The sequence below is a fragment of the Urocitellus parryii genome, chromosome 10, assembly GCF_045843805.1.
Source record: "Urocitellus parryii isolate mUroPar1 chromosome 10, mUroPar1.hap1, whole genome shotgun sequence".
NCBI classification, from domain to species: Eukaryota; Metazoa; Chordata; class Mammalia; order Rodentia; family Sciuridae; genus Urocitellus; species Urocitellus parryii.
Window position 1 is genome coordinate 58,923,489 of NC_135540.1, and position 20,984 is coordinate 58,944,472.

The window sequence follows — 20,984 nt, forward strand, 5'->3', positions numbered from 1 at the left end:
TTTCAATCCTTCAATAGACTATGGGGCTTTTTTATCCAAAATCAGTACATCTTTTGGGGAAAAAATATTTGTAAGCCATGGAATAAAATATCATTTATGGGAACAGAGAAGTACTGAGAAGACATTTGAAGATATTTATAAGGATTTTGAAACTTGAGAGCAAGCTTTTAAAGATTCTGAGGTGGCTTTCTATTGAAAATCTGAACGTCAGTAGTTATAGTCACTGCAGACTGTAGGAAGTGGCTGAGATGTCCCAGAAAGTCAGTACATAATCACTTCCAACTGGATTTCCATCTCAGTGAGGGCAAGCAAGAGCTTTGCTGTTTTTATTTTACTGCATCTCCAACTCTTAGAACTGGTTTAGAGTAGGTCTTCTGGGACTAGATTCCATCAAAAGAGAGCACCATGGATAGAAGCTGTACAGCACCGAAGTAAAGATAATGAGAAAGCCTGATGAGGGGTGAGGATGGTATTTTCTGGAGACTTAACCTAGAGACACTTTACCACTGAACCACATCCCCAGATCCCCACCCTCCTTTTTTTTTTTTAATTTATTTTGAGATGGTCTCACTAAGTTGCTGAGGGCCTCCCTAAGCTGCAGAGGGTGGTCTTGAACACCCAATCCTCATGTCTTAGCCTCCCAAACCTCTGGGATTATAGGTTTGTGACACTACACCCAGCAGAAAACTCCTATTTTAAACAAAAGAATGTTTTAAAAGGCAAATTTGAAGATGAATCCCTATACTTTCAATCTAAGTTTTAAAAACCAAGATAGTAGCATTGTGGAATTTTTCTGATTCCTGAATGAACTGATTTCTTTATTTCCTGTCAAAATAAGCACAGGAAATAAAGAAGCTCTAGTGAAGGAGTTTTCTGTCACAAGAGTTTTGCACAGTGAGCAAATCCAGTGGTTGGCTCAGGCAGATCCAGTTCACACGGGCTAGGCTGGGTCCCCCTCATCTGGGTTCATACTTGGGGAAGGACTGAGGGGGTTTGGGGGTAGAGTTGGGAGGATGCAGGAAGAGACAGGCTGCAGGTAGAAATCTTTTTTCCTTCTGAACTGTGTGGCCTTTTCAACTTTGCCTTGTGGGTTCCTTCCCCTTCCCTCTGCTGCCCGTAATCCCCAGAGCATCCTCCCTGTCCTAGTGGAGGGAGGTCTGTGGTGACAAAACAGCAACTATTTATGACCTACACTTTGTGTGGCTTTTATATTCTTTATATAAAGGGCCTCCAGAGGGAAGCTCTTCACTCCTCCTCTGCTTTCCATTGTTACCAGCTAGAAAATCTCTGTGAAACTCCAGAAGCTTTGGAGCTTAGTTCTGAGGCAGGAAGATGGGGGTCTGGAGACTGCTGCTGCTTCATCCCTCCCTGAGAAGCCGCCTGGGTTGGGAGGTGGTCTGTCCTTGCTTCCCTTCCTCAGGCAGACGTGAAGGAAGATGGCTCTCGTGTTTAGCCAAATCATCTCCTTATAGAAGCATTGTTATCAAAATATAGTAGGATCTCTTACATTATTTGCAAGCTCTGCTTTAGTAACTTTACACTATCAAATTAGTTTGTTCCTTGGTTTGGCTTCGGGTAATACAAATTGGGGGTGGAACCATTGCAGTCATTTAGTTTGCTTTTCTATCCATTGATCTCAGAAAACACACAAAATTCTCAAATATGAATTAATACCAGTGACTTGATTAGGAGCAACTCTTGGCTCAGAGCTCAAGGGAGCACATTCTTTTTGTTTTGTTTTCTTCCTTCCTTTGATTAGGTGAGTTTTAACTGCCTTTGTAGTGCATCTGCTTCTTTCCCCACATACCACCCACACTCTGTGGTGATAGAGTGACAATATATGCTGTTCAATTGCATAGCTGCTTTTCCTGGGTGGGGCCAGGGAGAGAGAAGGGGGATTAAGTTGCATATGGCTAGGTCAGTTGTTATTGAACACTACCCTGACTGATGCCTGATGTCTGCAGAGGATTTTCTTTGGATTCTGATCAATGGAGTGCTGAATAATGAAGACAGCAAATGACCATTTTTGCTCCTGTCTTTAAAAATGAAGTGTGTCCTCTCCAAAGGGCAATCTCTCTATGCTGGCTCTCCAGTTTAAACGTAAACGACAGCGTGTTCCTTACCTTTGATGGCAGACGCACGCTTTGCCCATTGATGGTCAAGATGCTTTGTGGCAGGAATCGGCTCTTGTTACAAATCCAGAACTCAGCCAGTGTTATGTCTCTGTTGGAGGCTTGATGGGAAGACCCCCTTTAATGTGGTGCATGCATCATTTAAATGGCTGTGAGCTCCTGGGACTGGAAACTGGTGCCCTGTCTGTGCAGAGGTCATCTGGTGAGTGAGCACTGCTCTCTTTGCTGGGAAAACTGATACTGATTTTTTTTTTTTTCCTATCTAAACAGAAATCACAGGAAAGTGTGAGCAACAGAAGTATGCAAGAGGAGATGATTTTTAAAAACCAGTTTCTCGCAGTTCACTATTGAATAAGTTAGTTTAGAGAGAGTTATCACTGCATGGGAATGTCTACTCAGCCTAGCTTTTGAAAAAGGATTATGAGCTGCTAAACATCTCATATGGGAGCAATCTATTCCTTCATTGGGGAACAGATTAATTAAAATAGCACACCCGGAAAGAACTTTTCAAAGTTGATTCTAGTTTTCTGAGATTTTTTGTTCTGCGATTTGGATGGTACAAGCCACAGTGGGGACTTTCTGAGTGGGTTCCTTTCAAGGTGGGTTGATTTAAGAGTCCTGAACTTCAGTCCTCCTGCCGTTAAGCTGTCCTAAGAAAAACAGTATGGCACAAGTCATTGCCTTCTAGCATCCTCATCTGTAAAAACACAGTTCCTTTGCTTCTCTGGGGCACATCCAAAAATTATTTGATAAAAGTAAGCTAAGTTTTTAAAGATTTGGCAAACACAGTGCTTTGTACAATATGTATGTCAATCAAGCTAATATCCAGCTAACATCTGATTCATTATCTTTCTTCATGAGATGAATCGATGCCAAGAACTCTCATACTTTTTTTGTGAAAAGTTGAAGGGAGTCCTGGAGACAAGATTGCTTCAAGCATGTCTAAGCATTTTGTTGTTGTTGTTATCAAATTGAACTTTAAAACTGTGAAATTTTATTGGCATTATAAAATAGCATAATTAAATTGAGGCTGCCCAATTTTACAATTGGGTCTCTATTGAGCTCATTAAAGGCTAATGAAATAAGTACTTCTTAAATTTTAAGAAAAATTTATAACGGACACTGCTTACTTTCTTCTCTAGCTGTGCCTGTGATTTTTCACTTTCCTACTGAGAAATCAGATGGGTAGATGATACTATGAGATGCTGTGAGCAGATACTATGAGACAGGGGGAAGAGTCTGTCCTAGAAGAACTCTCCCAGTCACCCTCATCAACAGAAAAAACACTGCAGGAGACTCAGCCTCACATTCTATTGGGACTCTTGTTACTAAACCAAGAAAGGATATTCATGAATCACATGTGACTTGCTTGTTGCAAACATTTTTTTTTTAAGTAACTTGGAGAAAAGAGACTGGCAGGTGGCATTGAGAATACCCCGTGCTCCAGTCTTGCTGCCTCCCTGCATCACTTTTGACTAATGACAGTTGGGGCACCACAATAGTTGGTTTTCTTGTGGTGCCTGGGAGAAGAAAACACGTGCCATGTGTTCAGGGGGTGAGCAATGGTTAAGGAGCTAGAAGAATCCTAGCAATCCAGGTTATCCTCCCAAGAAGCCCAACTAACCAGGTGTGTTTCTGTGTAAACATTTAAGACTTTCCAGAGAAAGGAGTTAGGTAATAATGAGGTTGATTTGGTTTATTTTCTTTTTGGAATCTGAATTCTCAGCTGTTCAGATCTAAGAAGAATGATACCCCAAACATAAGAGAACTTGACTTCCCTTTCTCCCTTTCTCAACCTGCTGCAAGTTGCATGACCTGTGACCAATCGTGTTCCAAATGCCACACTGCCCATGCCCTGGTGATTTTTCTTTCCTTTGACATTACTTGCATCAGGTGAAGTGCTGGCTTCTCTGTACTGCCATGGAATGCATTTTACTTGCTTGTGGGATATTTTTATTAATTTACTATTTTATTAATTTACCTAAAAATTTCAAATGTTACCTAAGCTAAAACATCTAGGGCCCACCCAGAGTAGAGAAAATTAGTATTTTTCCCTCTGAGAAGAGTTACTATTTTGCTATCTTCTTACGGTACAGGAAATGAGACTTGATATTCTTCATTTAGCTACAAAACCCATCATTTTCTAAGAGAACACTTTCAATGCTTAAAACAATTTTCAGTAATAATAGGATATATGCAGACTCAAATACATTAATTGATTTGAATTAATAATTTAAATTAATAATTTACATTACGATTTTTCTCCTAAAATGTAAAAGTTGGAGTGGTGTCCACGATCCACTTTGGGTCACACAGTGTGCGATTCTGCCTCCAGCTAAGAGTGAATTATTAAGAAGCGAGTGCCATTCTTTTTTTTTTTTCCTTTTTTTTATTGGTTGTTCAAAACATTACAAAGCTCTTGACATATCATATTTCATACATTAGATTCAAGTGGGTTATGAACTCCCATTTTTACCCCCAAAACGGATTGCAGAATCACATCGGGTTCCGCGAGTGCCATTCTTGACATCCTATTGGCCCTTGATGAAATTGTGGCAAAATTCTGAAAATGTGGTAGTATATGCAATTGGGTTATGATGGATAATTTAATTTTCTTGAGTTAACAGGTTGTATCCTCTGTCTTCTTTCATAGCCATTCCCTGCATGAACATCCAGACATTTTAATCTTGCTTTACTCCATCACATTGCTTTTCCTGTTAACTTAGCTATAACCAACGCCTTTGGTAATGAGTATCCAGGGCCTGTGTGCCCTTCTTAGAGAGAGAGCGGTTTAGGCGGTGTGTGCTTTCCCTGTCCCCTTTCTCTACCCCTGCCTTCCTCTCCTTCTTTTGAGCACCCCCCTCTTTCTCCCAGGATTACTCTGCTGAGCCCAGATTACACCCTGCGCTCACTGACAGCTCCTTTCGATTCCTTGCTTAATGCAGCTCCCCAGAGCAGCCCGCGTGGGTCTGGAAACCACACAGCCAACGCCGGCTACTCCCTTCCCAGACCTGTTCATCCCGGTGTTGCCACGGGAATGGCAAGGAACTCCAACTCTGCGGGGCTTCTCCAAAAACGGCAGCATTGATTCTTTTCTTTAAATGCACCTTGGAGAAGGAAGGGAAGGGCTGGGAGATTTAAAAGGCAGGGATTCCTGTCATGCGCTACAGCAGAGCCGCCCGTAGCAACAGCAGAAGCAGCAGCAGCAGCACCGCGGCGGCGGCAGCAGCAGTGAGTCCTTTAGCGAGAGACTGCACCATTTTCTTCCCACCCTGCATAGAGGTGTGGTTGGAAGCGGCAATAAACTACCCACCCCTAGCAGTTTCACAGAGGTGGCCTCTTCCTGGCTCCAGTCAGAAGACACAGACTGTCTGGAGGAGTCCCCCAAGACTGTTCCAATTGGTGATGTGTGTCTAAGGAAGGCTTTTTCAACTAGTAGGATGCTTGTCTGCACTTGCGGCCACCCAACTGCTGAAGAGCTCCAAGTCTAGTGCTCCGCCTTCCCCTGGGACCATTTCTGAGGGTGGGTGCACACCTATGCCTCTGTGTGCGTGCAGGTGTGTGCGGCTGAGGGACTCCGCTTGGGATCAGGGTACCCTGTAGTGAATTATGGGTGCTGCAGAGGCTGGAGCAAGATTATGACCGAGCTCGGGGGCGGAGTGGATTATTTTGTGAGGGTTCTGGCTGCCAGCCATTGCTCTGGTGGGGAAAATCACATCTCCATATAGCTCTCAAATCACCTGGATTGTTGGGGAGTGGAAACTGATCCTCTGCAACTGCTTCTGCTGATTTCCCCTGCAAAATGGCTCACGCTGCTGCTTCTATTAAAAAAGTTCGAGAGGCTGAACTGGATGAAAAGGAAAAAAATCTGGAGAGAGAGAGAAAAAAACAACGGAAAATCCCCAGAGACCGTATGGAACGGAAAAGAAAGGTATGGGGAGCATCACTTTAACCTTTTCCCTCTGTAACTCTGGGTGGAACCATCAGGCTCAGAACTGGCAACTTCGTCCTCCCTTTCTCCATCATTCCCCTGCACCATTTCCAAGCTCAGTTTGCAGCCTAGAGCTCATGCCTACATTTGCTGCATTGGGAGGAGATGCCTGAGCAGAGTGAATTTCCTTTGCTGTAACCAAGCAAAGCAAAATATGCCTTCCTGTCATTTACCCCTTTTTTTACCCTCTCAATTAAATTTATTCGATCTCAGAGACAGGTGCTTTCTCCCTCCAAGAGATTCAGCACTTGTCATAGAAGAAGGAAAGGGTTGATTTATGGCTGGAGGGTTAAGGTATTTTCCTCGTTCCCTGTCTCTACTACTAGATCATTAGCACCTGTCTCCTCAGTGACTGTAAACCTCTGGTAAAGAACAAACCACAGGTTTTATGTACTCTTTTCCCTTCTGACAGTTGACACTGTCAAAATGCGCCCAAAATATTGATGCAGTGAGCTGTGTCTCTGCATTTATAAAACTCTATTTTTTTTGTTTTCTATCATTAATACCATATTTTTCTTTTTCTGAGTTTGACAATTAAACAAAAACCCCAAGTTAAACAAAGGAATGAAATTCCCTTTACGTTAAACTATAGAATTGTCTTCTCTTTCCCTTAAAGTGATTTTTTTCTCCTTTAAAATATAAATAATCTCATAAATTGATGGAACTGAGTTACTCATTTACCAGTGGGTCTGGATCTGTAAAGGAAGAGTTCTCTGTTAAATGCTTTAATTAACAAAGTAGGTCACTGAATAATTTCAGAAGATGATAAATGGCATATTACATTAGCAGATCATAGATATAGTGGTTTGTACACAAGCTGTTGTTAAACATAGCTCTGGGATTAAGGATGCACCAGGGATACATATGCTTAGTAATCCATTTGCTCAATGGATTTTTCTTTCTGTTTTTTCCTTCTATAACAGACGTGTTTACCTTTGCATTTGGGGAATATTGTTTTGCCTCATTTTTAGAGAGATACTCAAGGACCCACACTGAGTTGAGATCTTACTGCATAAGGATTTGCACATTTCAGTTTTACTACTGGTTAGATCAAATTGTTGTTAGTGGGCTGTCCAAATAAAATTAGGAGTACATAATGATTTCCCTTTTGGGGAAAACTTTAATACTGTTTGACCTTTAAAAGGCCTTGTTTCAAGGGTGCATTAATTCTCTTTTATAATATCAAAAGTCTTTTGACCATTTTTATGGAAGTTGGTTTCTTTCTTGACAGCTACTGCAGTTCTGTTTCTAATTCTCTAAATGGAACATGACTACATAAAGTAATTTCCTATGTTTATGTCTTTTTTATCTTTTGTTCTCCAAAACACAGTATATTATTTCTTGGCCAGGAGTGCTTGTTCAGCATCCAGTTGTGACCTAGCAACTTTGATTAGTTGGAGTACCATGCACACACCTGAAAAGTATGGCCTCACTCTGATTTGTTTCTGCATCCAGTTCTGTGTTATTCCTTTTCTATGCCTTGTTAAAACTGAAAAATTATATTGTTAAAATGTAAAAGCGCCAGTAGTTTTTGGGAATCTCAATTGCTTGGGTGCTGCATTGCCTTAGCTTGACTCCTGCTCTGTAGGCAAGATCATTGGCTAGTAATGTGGTCATATGACAGAATCATCTGGTCTTCACATTAGATGTCATTAATCTAGAACCAGAGTAAATGGGGGAATAAAGGCATACCTACTATTTATTCTTGTTCCTCTTGTTTTTCATATTCCTCCTCCTCCCTTTTCTACTGCAGATGCATGTGGTATCACATACATATTTACAGAGCTCGACAAATGCTTGATAAAACAGTGGGTGTGTTTTTGTGCTGTATCAGATTTATTTTTTAGAAAGACAACCATCTCTCCCACCCTGCCATACAAATACTCACCTGACCCAGATTTCAAATTTGATTTAAGAGAAAAAGCTACCTCATTATTATTCCATAAGGTGTATATAATGATAGTGCATGGAAAGATGAATAAAAGGGTGGTTGCCTATTAGTGGAATTCTAGAGCATCATCTCCAAAAATAATAAAAAAATTATCATTCTATTTTTTTTGCCAAAGGCATTTTGTAATATAAAAAGATAATATTAAAGATACAGGCAATAGAGTATATCGTGTATCTTTTTCATATCTATTTGAAAAACTTCTTGCTAATGAACTTGTTTAATCAAAAAATGCAGATGAGACCCATCCCAGTGAAAGTAAAATTTAATTATGGAGCTTGAAAAATACATAAGCTGATTTTAAAAGGAATTCTTTAAAAGCAAGGTACAGATGTTGATTCTTAAAATAATTAAATTAAGCAGCTTCAGATTTACACTTTTTATTTTTATTTTTTTATTTTTTGGTACCAGGGATTGAATTGAATCCAAAGGTGCTTAACCACTGAGTCACATCCCCAGCCATTTTTGTTTTTTCTTTTTTTTTCTGAAATGCTGTCTCACTAAATTGCTTAGGGCCTCACTAAATTTCTGAGGCTGGTCTTAAACTTGCAATCCTCCTGCCTCAGCTTCCTGAGCTGCTGGGGTTACAAGCATGTACAACTGTTCCTGGCTGAACTTCACTTTGATATACTTTTGTTAACCTGCTATTAGGTAAAAGAATATTTGCTCTATTATTTTTATTCCATAAAACATTTAGAGCCAATTTTAATTATTTGTAAACCTGAAACACTTTATATGTTTGATTAGTCAAATCCTTATACCAAAGTTTTCAGTGGTGTGATTTTAGAAAATGCCTCTTTGTATACTAAGGGATCTGGTTTCAACCTCATTATAAGCAGAATTTATTTTAAGATAATATGTTCATGCTTCCTTAGGCTATACTCTGCATAGCTAATATTTAAATGCTCATTGTATTTGTGTCATGCTGCACACAGCTAGAATGAAACCAAGTTTTAAGCAAATGGACCAAGATTTAAGATTAGTTGAAACAAATTAACTTGTATTTGTTTGCACAAAAGGTATATTGATCTGGCTTTTTATAGGAATAAGATGATATATCCTGTTAATATTAAGTGTTCTCTTTCTATGTCCAATTTCTAGTTCCTATACTAGAATCTAATAATTTTAGACTTAAGAAGGGTACCAAAAGGAATAGCTAAGTGAATTATCAGAATTTTAACAAACTTTTAAGACTTAGTGACTTCAGGTCTTTCTATGAATAACTACTATTTCTAAGCTTTTTTTTTAATATGGGAAATAATTTTCAGGGAATGAGTAAAATAAAACAACAACAACAACAAAAATTGCATCCTTGAGAGTAAAGCATATATTTATTTGTTTTGAGTTTTTAGTGGTGTATTATAACTATACATAATAGTGGGATTTGCTATTATATATTTGTACATTCACATAGCATAAATTAGTCTATTTCATTCTCTGTACCTCCCCCTTTCCTTTTCCTCCTCCCTCCCCCCAGTGCCCTTTCTCTACTGGTCCCTCTTCTATTTCTATGGGGTTCCTCCCTGTCTCTCTCCCTCTCCCTCTCTCTCTCTCTCTCTCTCTCTCTCTCTCTCTCTCTCTCTCTCTCTCTCTCCATATGAGAGAAAACACATGACCCCTGACTTCTGAGTCTGGTTTATCTCACTTAGCATGCTGTTCTCCCATTCACCCATTTTCCTGCAAATGACATGATTCCATTCTTCATGACTGAGTAAAACTCCATTGTGTGTAGAGACCACATTTTATTTATCCATTCATCTGTTGATAGACATTTAGATACATTCCATAATTTATCTGTTATGAATTGAGCTGCTATAAACATGAGTATGCATGCATCACTGTAGTGTGATGACTTTAATTCTTCAGAATAAATACCGAGGAGTAGAATAACTGGTTCATATAGTGATTACAGTCTTAGTCTTTTGGGGAATCACCATACTGATTTCCACAGGGGTTGTACTAATTTGCAATCCTACCGACAATGTATACTAATTTACAATCATTGTAGTTTTGATTTGTATTTCTTTGATTGCTAAAGATGTTATACATTCTTATATATTTGTTGGTCACTTATATTTCTCCTTTTGAGAAATATCTGTTTAGTTCATTTGCAAATTTACTGATTGGGTTTTTTTTGGTGATTTTTGAGTTCTTTATATATTTTGGATATTAATCCTCTGTCAAGAGAGTAACTGATAAATGTATTCTCTCTGTAGACTCTAAACTGTTTTCTTTGCTGTGTAGAATCAAAGTATATATTTAAATAATCTTTTTCATTAAACACATGACCATGAATTTTCAAATAAATAGTTATAATCCCCATTTCTCAGCTCAGACAAACCATTCTCCAATCAATCACTTATTAGAATCATAAAAGACAATTTAACCATTTCTTAGCAATACTGATGCCCAAGAAATTCTTCTTATTATTTTAATTTATACTATTAAAATGCCAGAGTTTTCACTTAGTGAAAAAATATTTATAATAATTTATTAAGTGCCTCTAGGAGCCTAAATCTGATATTTTCACACAGTGTGCCATTTAACCTTATTAATAATCCTATATATGAGGTATTATTCTGCACAAATAAGGAAACCAAGACACAGAAAGTTGTGGAACTTCTTTAATCATGCACAACCAGGTTATGACAGTGTGAGAATTTAAACTCTAATTCTGTTTGGTTATACAGTTGATTGAGGAGTAAAAGTAAGAGGATCTCTTGATTTTATACCAACAGTGAAGACAAGTACATATTTAATCTACCAATGTTTATATTTCTTTACCTCCAAAATGCTTTTCTACTGCTGAAATTTAAGTATTGTGAGAATAAATGAAATAATGTATAGAGGGAAACTATATAAATTGAGGATTGTGATTCTATTGCAATTGCACCAAAATATTTAATGAGATTTACTGGAAAATTACTGGCAGTCAACATTTACTCCTTAAATTGTTGCCAGGTGTGGCAAAGATAAACTCTCAGGTTATCATTCTTTATTACAATTTCTTCAGTATTTTAAAAAATGTAATTGCATACTTACATTTATTAAAGTACAATGTAATTTTGCATGGGATTAAGTAGAAATGAAATCTTTCTTCTACAGTCCTTTTCCTTGAATCTCACAGGAAAAGATTCTGATTGGTTCTTTGCTTACCTGTATGTAGCTATTCTTTTGAAGGAATCAGGATTAACTATTTCTAGGATAGCTTTTGTGGGACACCCCCACTATATTCTTGTGTATTTGGTTATTTAATTGATGACAATAAGAGTTATTACTGAGTCTATATAATGGATGCCTCACCAAGTTGTAAGGGGACATTGAGAGGTAAAGTTTTTTAAAAGTTATACTGATAAGTTTTTAGTGGAAGAGTATTTTACTTGCAAGTTGAGAGAATATTTTCTATCACTTTTGAATTATGTTGTAAGAATGAGTTGTCAGTTAAGTAGTTGCCCCTTGTCTGAGGTGTTGTTGCTTTCCATGGTTTCAGTTTATCTGAAAATAGTCTAGAAGAAAATAATTCATAAGTTTTAAACTGTGCATTATCCTAAGTAGTCAGATGAGATTTTCTGCCATTCCAATCTGTCCCACCCAGTATAAGAATCCTCCTTTTGTCCAGCATACACATGCTGGACATGTCCCCTGCTGTAGTCACCTAGTAGCCCTGTCAGTTACCAGATGATTGTCATGGTATCACAGTTCTTGCGTCTAGCTAACCCTTTTAAACATCATAGTGGCCCCAAGGGGCAAGAGAAGTGATGCTGGCTATTTGGATAGACCATGCTTCCTTGAAGTAAGAAGGGGAAAGTACAAGATGGTTCGAGAGAGGCCACATTCACATAACTTTTATTAGAGTTTCTTTTTACTTTTGTGACATTTTATTATTAGCTATTGTTGTTAATCTATTATTGTGCCTACTTTATAAATAAAACCTCAACATAGGTTTAAATGTACACATCGTATTTGGTACTATTCACAGTCTCAGGCAGCCGCTGGGGTCTTGGACTGTGTCTCCTGCAAATAACAGGAGACGACTATAAATGTGAACTATGACAAGTGACAAGCTGTGCCTGCTTCTCCCTGTGGTCTGTGAGTGAACCCTGCTGTGTAGGAAGAGAGTGGGCAGGCTGATCATCCCTCCTGTCCTTGAGCCTTCTGCTTGGGGACTCAGCAGCCTGATTCCAAAGGGCAGTGCAGCTTTGGAAGCAGCAACACTTAGTCAAGAACCACGTATGTACGAAGATTTCTGGGCACCAAACCAAATACGATGTGATTAAAAATACAAATCATAACTGAGTAATGTGGCCCTGTATAATGTATTACATTCTAGAGCTCTCCAAACATGGAAAATTCCTAGCAACATTTTTTTAGGAACTACATCATCTGTCTTTATGTGACTAACTCCCCAGAACTTCTTTATCAATATGTTGATATTTGCAGAAACCACATGGACATGGGTAGATGTGTGATGTCTTGAACTTTATCTGGACAGATGTCCTTCTCATGTCCTAATGTCCATTTGTAAATGAGAAAGTTTTGATCATTAACTTATCCCATTTCAGTCTAAATAAACGTGTTGAGGTACAGTTATTTGAATTGAAGGCTTCCATAACATCATCATATTTTAAACCAGCTTCTTCCTTAAAATTCCTTCCATTCCCTTAGCTCAATTCACAAATCCTTTCTTGGCTAGAAGAATTATTTTTATGTAAATTTTCTAACACTATTAATGGCACTCTTTCCCAGCACCGTAAATCTGAGTTTTTATTAGTTTTTTTTAATTATAAAGAACCTCTTTCAACTACTGAGTGGGTGACTAACTACCAGATTGGGGGTACAGCTGTCAAATTTTCGTGATTGTGGCAAAAATAGACACAATTATATGCCTTGAGATAAGTTTTTAAGAAGACTTTTGGGGAAAAAAAAAGGTAGATCTTAATTTAAAAAGCTACTATGAGTGAGTTTGATTTATTTTTGGAATTTAAAGTCTTATATACAGCCCAATTAATATTTTCTCTTAATCTGCATTCATCTAAACATTTTAATCTTTTAAAAATCAGGAGGAATTCATTGGTGATTTTTATTATAAAATTTTTAATATTATTAGACATCTTATTCATTGATTATATAAAAATAATAACATTTACAGCATATTTTGACAGCAAAAAAGAATACTTAAAATACTTTGTAGAAGTTTTGCAGGAATCAGTGGAAATACAAAGCCATTGGACTATGACCCTTTCACTCCAAAGGTGGGTTGTGATTTTAAATGCTTACTGTGGCAAGTCTCATCAGAATTATCTGCCCCATTCAAAATAAATCAGAATCCTCAGGTAGAAAGGGAAGGAAAGCAGAGCATAATCTACTATTTTTAAAAACTCCCTTGATAATTTTAACCAGCATTGGAAACAACTAAAATAAATATTTGTGTTCGTTCACCAACCTGTAATCTACTTCATCTTGAAATACGGAGCAGAAACAGATTTATGGATGATAATAAGAATGACTCTAAATTGCCATGAGAAAATTTTTCCATGTGTAGATAGGAAACACTGGCAACCTTTTGAAACTTTAATAAGAATAATTAGTCTATATAATAACCAATTAATTCTGAGCATGGAGAGGAGGAACAGGTGTTTAAGAGGTACCTTGTCAGGCTTCACGATTTGCAGGTCGACTACATTTTCCCTCATGGAATAATCTTTCAGAAGGAGGCTTGGGTGTTTCGGAGTTTTACATAAACTAAATTGAGTTTGAGCACTCATCTAAATCTAAGTTTTTGAAGAAAAGTACTAGATTGTGGTTTTAAAGTTACTTCTTAAACAGGCTGTGCTGTTTTGAAAGAATGAAACTAAATGTCCTAGGGAATTAATTGGTAACTTAGCAGCCATGGAGGCCTCAAATCTTTGGAGATGACAGCACTTCTAGAAATTCTAATACAGGTCAGCAGCTACTTTTTGTTTCTTGTACTTGACTTTGGTCAATCTCTTTGATCTATTCACATAAAATGTCATTTATGGGAAGACGAAGAAGGAATAATAAATGAATAATCTCCCCTGAATCTTCAGATATTTCCTTTTAATATTTTTTAAATTTTTTATTTGTTATATGTTTTATTTGTTCTAATTGGTTATACAGGACAGTAGAATGCATTTTGACACATTGTTCATAAACGGAGTATAACTTCTCATTCTTCTGGTTGTACATGATATAGAATCACACTGGTCATGTAATCACATGTGCACACAGGGTGATGATGTCTGATTCATTCTACTATCCTTCATACCCGAATATCCCCTATCCTCCTTCACTCCTCTCTAATTCAAAGTGCTTCTATTCTTCCCTAGTCTCCCTCACCCCCTTATTGTGAATTAGTGTCAGCATATCAGAGAAAACATCCAGCCTTTGGTTCTTTGGGATTGGCTTATTTTGCTGAGCATAATATCCTCCAGTTCCATACATTTACCTGCAAATGGCATAATCTCATTCTTCTTTAAGGCTTAGTAATATTCCATTACTAATATCTCATTAGGTATTGTGAATTGAACTGCTATAAACATTAATGTGGCTGTGTCATTGTAGTATGCTGCTTTTAAGTCCTTTGGGTATATGCTGAGGAGTGGGATAACTGGGTCAAATGGTTCCATTCCAAGTTTTCTGATGAATCTCCATACTGCTTTCCGGAGTGGTTGCAACAATTTGCAGTCCCACCAGCAATGTATGGGTCACTTTTCCCCCACATCCTCGCCAACATTTATTTTTGCTTGTATTCTTGAACATTGCCATTCTGATTGGAGTAAGATGAAATCTCAGTGTAGTTTTGATTTGCATTTCTCTAATTGCTAGAGATGTTGAACATTTTTTTCATATATTTGTAGATTGTATATCTTCTCCTGAGAAATGACTGTTCAGTTCATCTATTGATTGGGGTTATTTTTGTTTGTTTGTTTTGGTGTTAAATTTTGAAGAAAAGATAGCCTCTTTACCAAATGTGCTGGGGAAAGTGGAAATCCATATGTAGCAAAATGAAATTAAACCCCTATCTCTCACCCTGCACAAAACTCAACTCAAAGTGGATCAAGGACTTAGAGACCCTGTGCCTAATAGAGAAAAAAGTAGGCCCCAATCTTCACCATGTCAGCTTAGGACCTGACTTTCTTAACGAGACTCCTAAAGCCCAAGAAGTAAAATCAAGACTCGATAAATGGGATGGATTCAAACTAACTTCTTCAGAGGAAAGGAGACAATAACGGGAAGAGAGAGCCTACAGAATGGGAGAAAATCTTTACCACATATACCTCGGAGAGAGCATTAATCTTTTAATATTTTTAAATTCTCAACTTCGTGTGGTATGGGGGTCTTTTATTTGTTTTGTTTTGTTGTTAGTTTGGCATGAATAGGTGACCAGTCGAGGGAGGTGTCACTCTCTGGTTGGCTAACTGTCAGTTTCTAGGGCATCAGAAAGGAATCCCTTACTCAGTCAAATAGAATTCTGGAATAGACTTTTTAGCCCATACAGTTAGAACTACTCCTTCAGTTTTCCCTAATTTCATTAGAAGTTCTGCTATAGAAAGCACCCATAGAGCTTCATTTATATCCAACTTAGACTTCTTCTAGATATATCCTTTCATTGTATATTATTACTATGGTGCTTATAATGGGGAATACCTTAATAGAAAACACTATCAGTAATATTAAGGAAGAGAAATATAAGGGGGTACAATCATCATCATAAAGATATTAATCAATTTATCCAGTCAGGAATAATACCATTATTTTACATTTATATCTGTTTCTTGACTTTTTAACTTTTTGCAAGGTGACCTGTTAATTACCAATTTTAACTCACTTGTTTCTAATCTGCTAAAAACATGCTGATTGTAAGAGTGACAGTGACGTTTCTTTGTGTATTTACATATCATTAATGATAGTTTTGCTAAATGTCTGCTTTTTAGGGCACTGTTTAATCTCAGGACTATTTTTTAAAAGCAAATGATATAAAAATTACAAAGATGATAATATAAAGATCAAGCTGGGCACAGTGGTGTACACCTATTATCTTGATGACTCTGGAGGCTGAGACAGGAGGATCTAAAGTTTGAGGCCAGCCCAAGCAATTTCAGGCGATCCCATAGCAAAATAAAATAAAAGAAGTGCTGGTAGTAGCTCAGTGGTAGAGTGGTCCTGGATTCTATCTTCATTACTGCAAAACACAAAAACAAAAACAAAAAATCCTATCAAATATTGTTGGTGCATTTTAAACGAAGTTTAACTGCTTATCCACATGTAACAGGATTAGAGATGGGAGTGGAATCAAAGATTATGAAGATACAACATACCAGAAAGAAGCTATTTCAATCTTCTTTTCTTTTCCTTTTTATTATACTAGAGACTGAATCCACGGGTGCTTAACCACTGAGCAACATCTCCAGCCTTTTTTATTTTTTATTTTGAAACAGGGTCTCACTGATTTGCTTAGGCCCTCCCTTAGTTGTTGAGGTTAGCCTGGAATTTGTAAAATATCCTTCCTCAGACTCCTGAGCTGCTGAGAATTCAGGTGTGTGCCACCATGCCTGGCCTAATTTTGTAAGTAATGGTTACACAAAATTACCAGACATTACTAAACCTCCCTAAAAAGAGACTTGAGCTTAATTCTATATACCAACTGTGACCTTGGGTAAAAATTCATCTGACCTCAGTTTTTATTGCTCTAAAATGATGAGGATCTTAGTGCTTTTAGAATTATTTCTGTTCTTATATGATGCTTTTATTTTTTTTTTGTAAATCGACTTTGCTTCCCTTCATTATGCTAACTGAGATAGTTTGGTGGAATTCCCAAGGTTTTCTTCACTCTCTGTGAATTATTTTGAGCTGACTCTCTGTCCCAGACATAGTGACCTCCCACGGAGCTCACACACCATCTGAGGTGATAGCAACTTTCACAAATAACAAGAATAAAATATCATTTGAGCCATTAAGTTGGATTTAAGGTTATCTATTTTTTAATATATGATGCAAATTTTTTCTTACCTGGCAGATGAAATAATGGAAGGACATAGTTCCTGTTGTGGTGTTTACACTTTTCTGGAAGTTATTAAAGCAGTATATATAGAAAATGAAGTCATCATATGAAGCTATGCGGTGGTTGTTTTGTATTTCATACACTGAGTCACTGGAAGGAAGAAGTTTATTGTGGTTCCCTTATTTTCTATTAGGTACTTTGTACACTGATAGCACCAGGAATTAGAAACCACAGAAAAACATCAGCATGGTGCTGTTAATCATTTTGCAGAGACACAAGGGCAGTGATGATGGCCGTCTGAGTTGTAGGGTGCCGTGATGGAAAGCGCCACATAAACACTGGAAGAAAACTCAGCAATTCACACACCATTCACCTGCACAACTTGGCAAAAAATAAAGACTCTGCTGAGTTCTTCTAGGGGCTGTAGTACAAATTTCTTCCTTATTTATGGCTCTTGCCTCAAACTAGACCAGAATGCTTAACTAAACCACATCGCATTCTAAAATGCCAGAGACCCACAGAGTGTAAGTGGACCAGGTAACCTGGAAGCTGTGACTCCTTTGAAGATGGAGGTTACTTGGGAGGTGATGGGGTTTTTGTTCAGGGTGGTCACATACTAACCCCAGGGCTCAGTGTGGGCTCTGGGACAGGAATCAAAGCCTGGGTGTGGGTGGGAGAAGAAAAAAGCCATCTGTGAGACACAATTTATCGTTACTGTGGAGAAGGCAGATGACAAAGGACCAAGGAGCAGATGCCAATGCCCTTGCTACAAATCCTTCATTGAATCATGTAAGGGGCTTTGTATGTAACACGGAGCACACATACCAGGTCATTTCACATAAGATCTAACATTTCAGAATTTTTAGCTTTCATACTAGAAAGCAGCACTGAAAGGTATAGAAGAAGAGTTTGAAGTAAGCCAATGACAGAAATGTTTTGCCTTTTAAATGAAACTTGGTAATTAAGCCGCATGCCTTTTAAATCAATTAATTAGCTTTCACGCAGAAGACTTCTGGGTCGTGTATTCTACATTAAGTTGAATAAGAGCTTATGAAGCAGTTTGGTCACCCTAATGATCTTAAAATTCTTCAACATTCAATTTATAATCAGGAAACTCAGATAATTTTTTAAAAATTTTAATTGATTTTAAAACTTAGAATCAATGAGCAGCTATTTTAAATAGAGCTTGTTTCATTTCTTTTCCTTCTTGTCTTGGATGAAAATTTGCCATGCTTCATTTTCCATGAAGCTTCTGGTCTAATTCCAAAGTGGGTTCAGATGTGTACAATACACACACATTGTAACTATGGCTATTGCAGTCTCTTTGATCAAACACGTATTAACTGAATAACAACTGTGCACTAGATCTTTTTCCTGTTGAATGAATTTTATTTTATTAAGAAAGTTTACGAACACCAAAATAAAAACAAAAAGTACAAGAACAACAAAAACCCATGATCCTGTGAGCTATCATCAAACCTCAGGACAACCATATAATTTTATTTGAATATGTTGAAATATGATGAAATGTATAGAAAATTTGTGTACTATATTTTAAATTGAGATTGACAAAGATTCTTGAGTTAAAAACTATTTTCTCTCAACTAATTTCTCTTTTAGATTGGTATTTAAGATTAACCTCAGTAGAAAGAATAGAGGGTGTACAAGGTTAGGTGTAATAGCTGGTTCTTTGAAATCGAGGTTGGACTTGGAGGATGGTTAAGTTTAGCTTGGGGTGGAGGGAATATATATCTCACAGGTTGGATATGGAAGTTGGTGAGCAACATGGCATGAACAAAGAGGAAGGGAGAAAAGATTTGGAAATAAAGTTAAGGGGTCTTCAAAGCAATGAATGAGGAACTAAACTCAAGCAGAACAAAATTAGAAATTATGGAAGGCTTTGTTAGAAAGAAAGATCACGGGGAGGAAGTAAAGCTAGCAAGGTCATCCCGGAGACTGTTACAGTAAACTAAGAGAGATAAACAGAGCTTGGATTGAATGGCTGCCCAGGAAAATTGGCAGGGAGGGAAACAGGATGGATTAGCCCTCAACTAGAATATAGAAAAAAGGGTGACTCAAAACAATTTCAGGGTTATTCGATAATATAAAAAAAAAATGATAGTCAATTGACAAAAACAAATGTCAAATACATGTCAGGGGAAAATAAAAATTCATTGCTTTATATATGGAAAATTTGCATTGGTGGAAGGATGATGCAGAGACTTTTTGTATATAAAAGACCAACAAACGTTCTTTCTCTTTGGATGTAGTAGAAATTATATGAAATGTAGAGTTGGAAGTCCTTAACTCAGATCTCAGCTCCACCAAATTCTGATGTCTGATGACTGGCCTCAGCTTTTTTTATCTATAAATTTCAACTAATAATGCCATATACATAAGATGTATCTCATTAATATGATACACACACACATATATAAACATAGTTCTAGGGACTTAAAATGATGCAGTGGTTTTGAAAGAAATATGTACATAGAAATATTAGTTATTTTTATCAACAGATTTCTCCCTTTTTATGTGACAGAAGGAGAAAAGGAAATACTGTCATTGCTCAAAGGTTAAAAATGTCTATGCAGTATTTTGTTCATGATAGTACAATTTTTCAAATATCTGTAATTTGTCTTTATTGGTCATGTGTCTGAATGAGACTGCATTCTTAATTTAGATGATATTGGCACAAATGCAGTGGCTTTTTTTTTTAACTTTACCATTTTATTCCTGTTCCTTTTTTGAGTAAACAGTCATTTAAAAGATTTTTTTTTCTTCTTTTTTTGGAAAATGGGTAAAACTGGGTTTTTCCCTTGCCAGTGTGTTAAATATATGATACAATATTTGTTGAACAATTTCCATCTTCTTTTTGGCTTGCAAAATTCTAATTTTATTTACCTTGAATTACATAAAGAACTATCTATTCTTTCACCTCTTTTGTATCTAAGAGTTGCCATGAATCTGTGCAATACCTGTGTACAATATCTGATGACTGGCCTCAGCTTTCTTATCTGTAAATTTCAGTTAATAATCACATATACACAAGATGTATGTCATTAATATTACATACACACACATATATAAACATAGTTCTAAGGATTTAAAATGATGCAGTAGTTTTGAAAGCAATATGTACATAGAAATATTACATATCTTCTCTTTTATAAATCAACAAGGCAACTGAAAATGTTATGAAGAATAATTTCTTTTTTCAAATTTCCTTTGTACCATTGATCTTTAGGTATCTATTAGTACCACTGAAACAGAAACAGCTGTTTACACGAGCATGCAGCTGCTTTCCATATACAGATAGTACCCTTATAATTCATGAATTATGAGTCCCTTGTCCCCTCCAAAAACTTACTCCATTTCTCATTTTAATTAACTTTGCTACAGCATGATCAAACTCAGTGAAAATCTTCCTTCCTGTCTTTGCTTTTAATATTTCACTTGCCTACTTCAATTTTGCTTAGCAAAATATTCAGATATGTAATGTACATTTACTTTGTAAACCAAATTCTCAGTTATAATTAAATGTATAGTGATATTGTAAGTTGAGCATTCATTCTTAAACAGCTTGTACAGCACTGTAATAGTGTTGAGAGACCATGACAGTATCTACATTGGGTTATATGTACATTCTTTATATAAATGACCAAATGATATAAGGATAATTGAACGTGTTTACTTCAAAGAGCTTCTTTCCTTAAGCCTGTGCACTTTGAAATTTTAATTTGCCAGAATAGCATCATGCCTAGAAAAGACAAATGCCCTGATCCCACAGGACTTGACCAGCTTGCTGTGCACAGAATGACCACTGATCTTCTTCCTATAGCACATCACCATTGCCTAAGACACAATAGTGCCCTACTGATTCTAAACAAC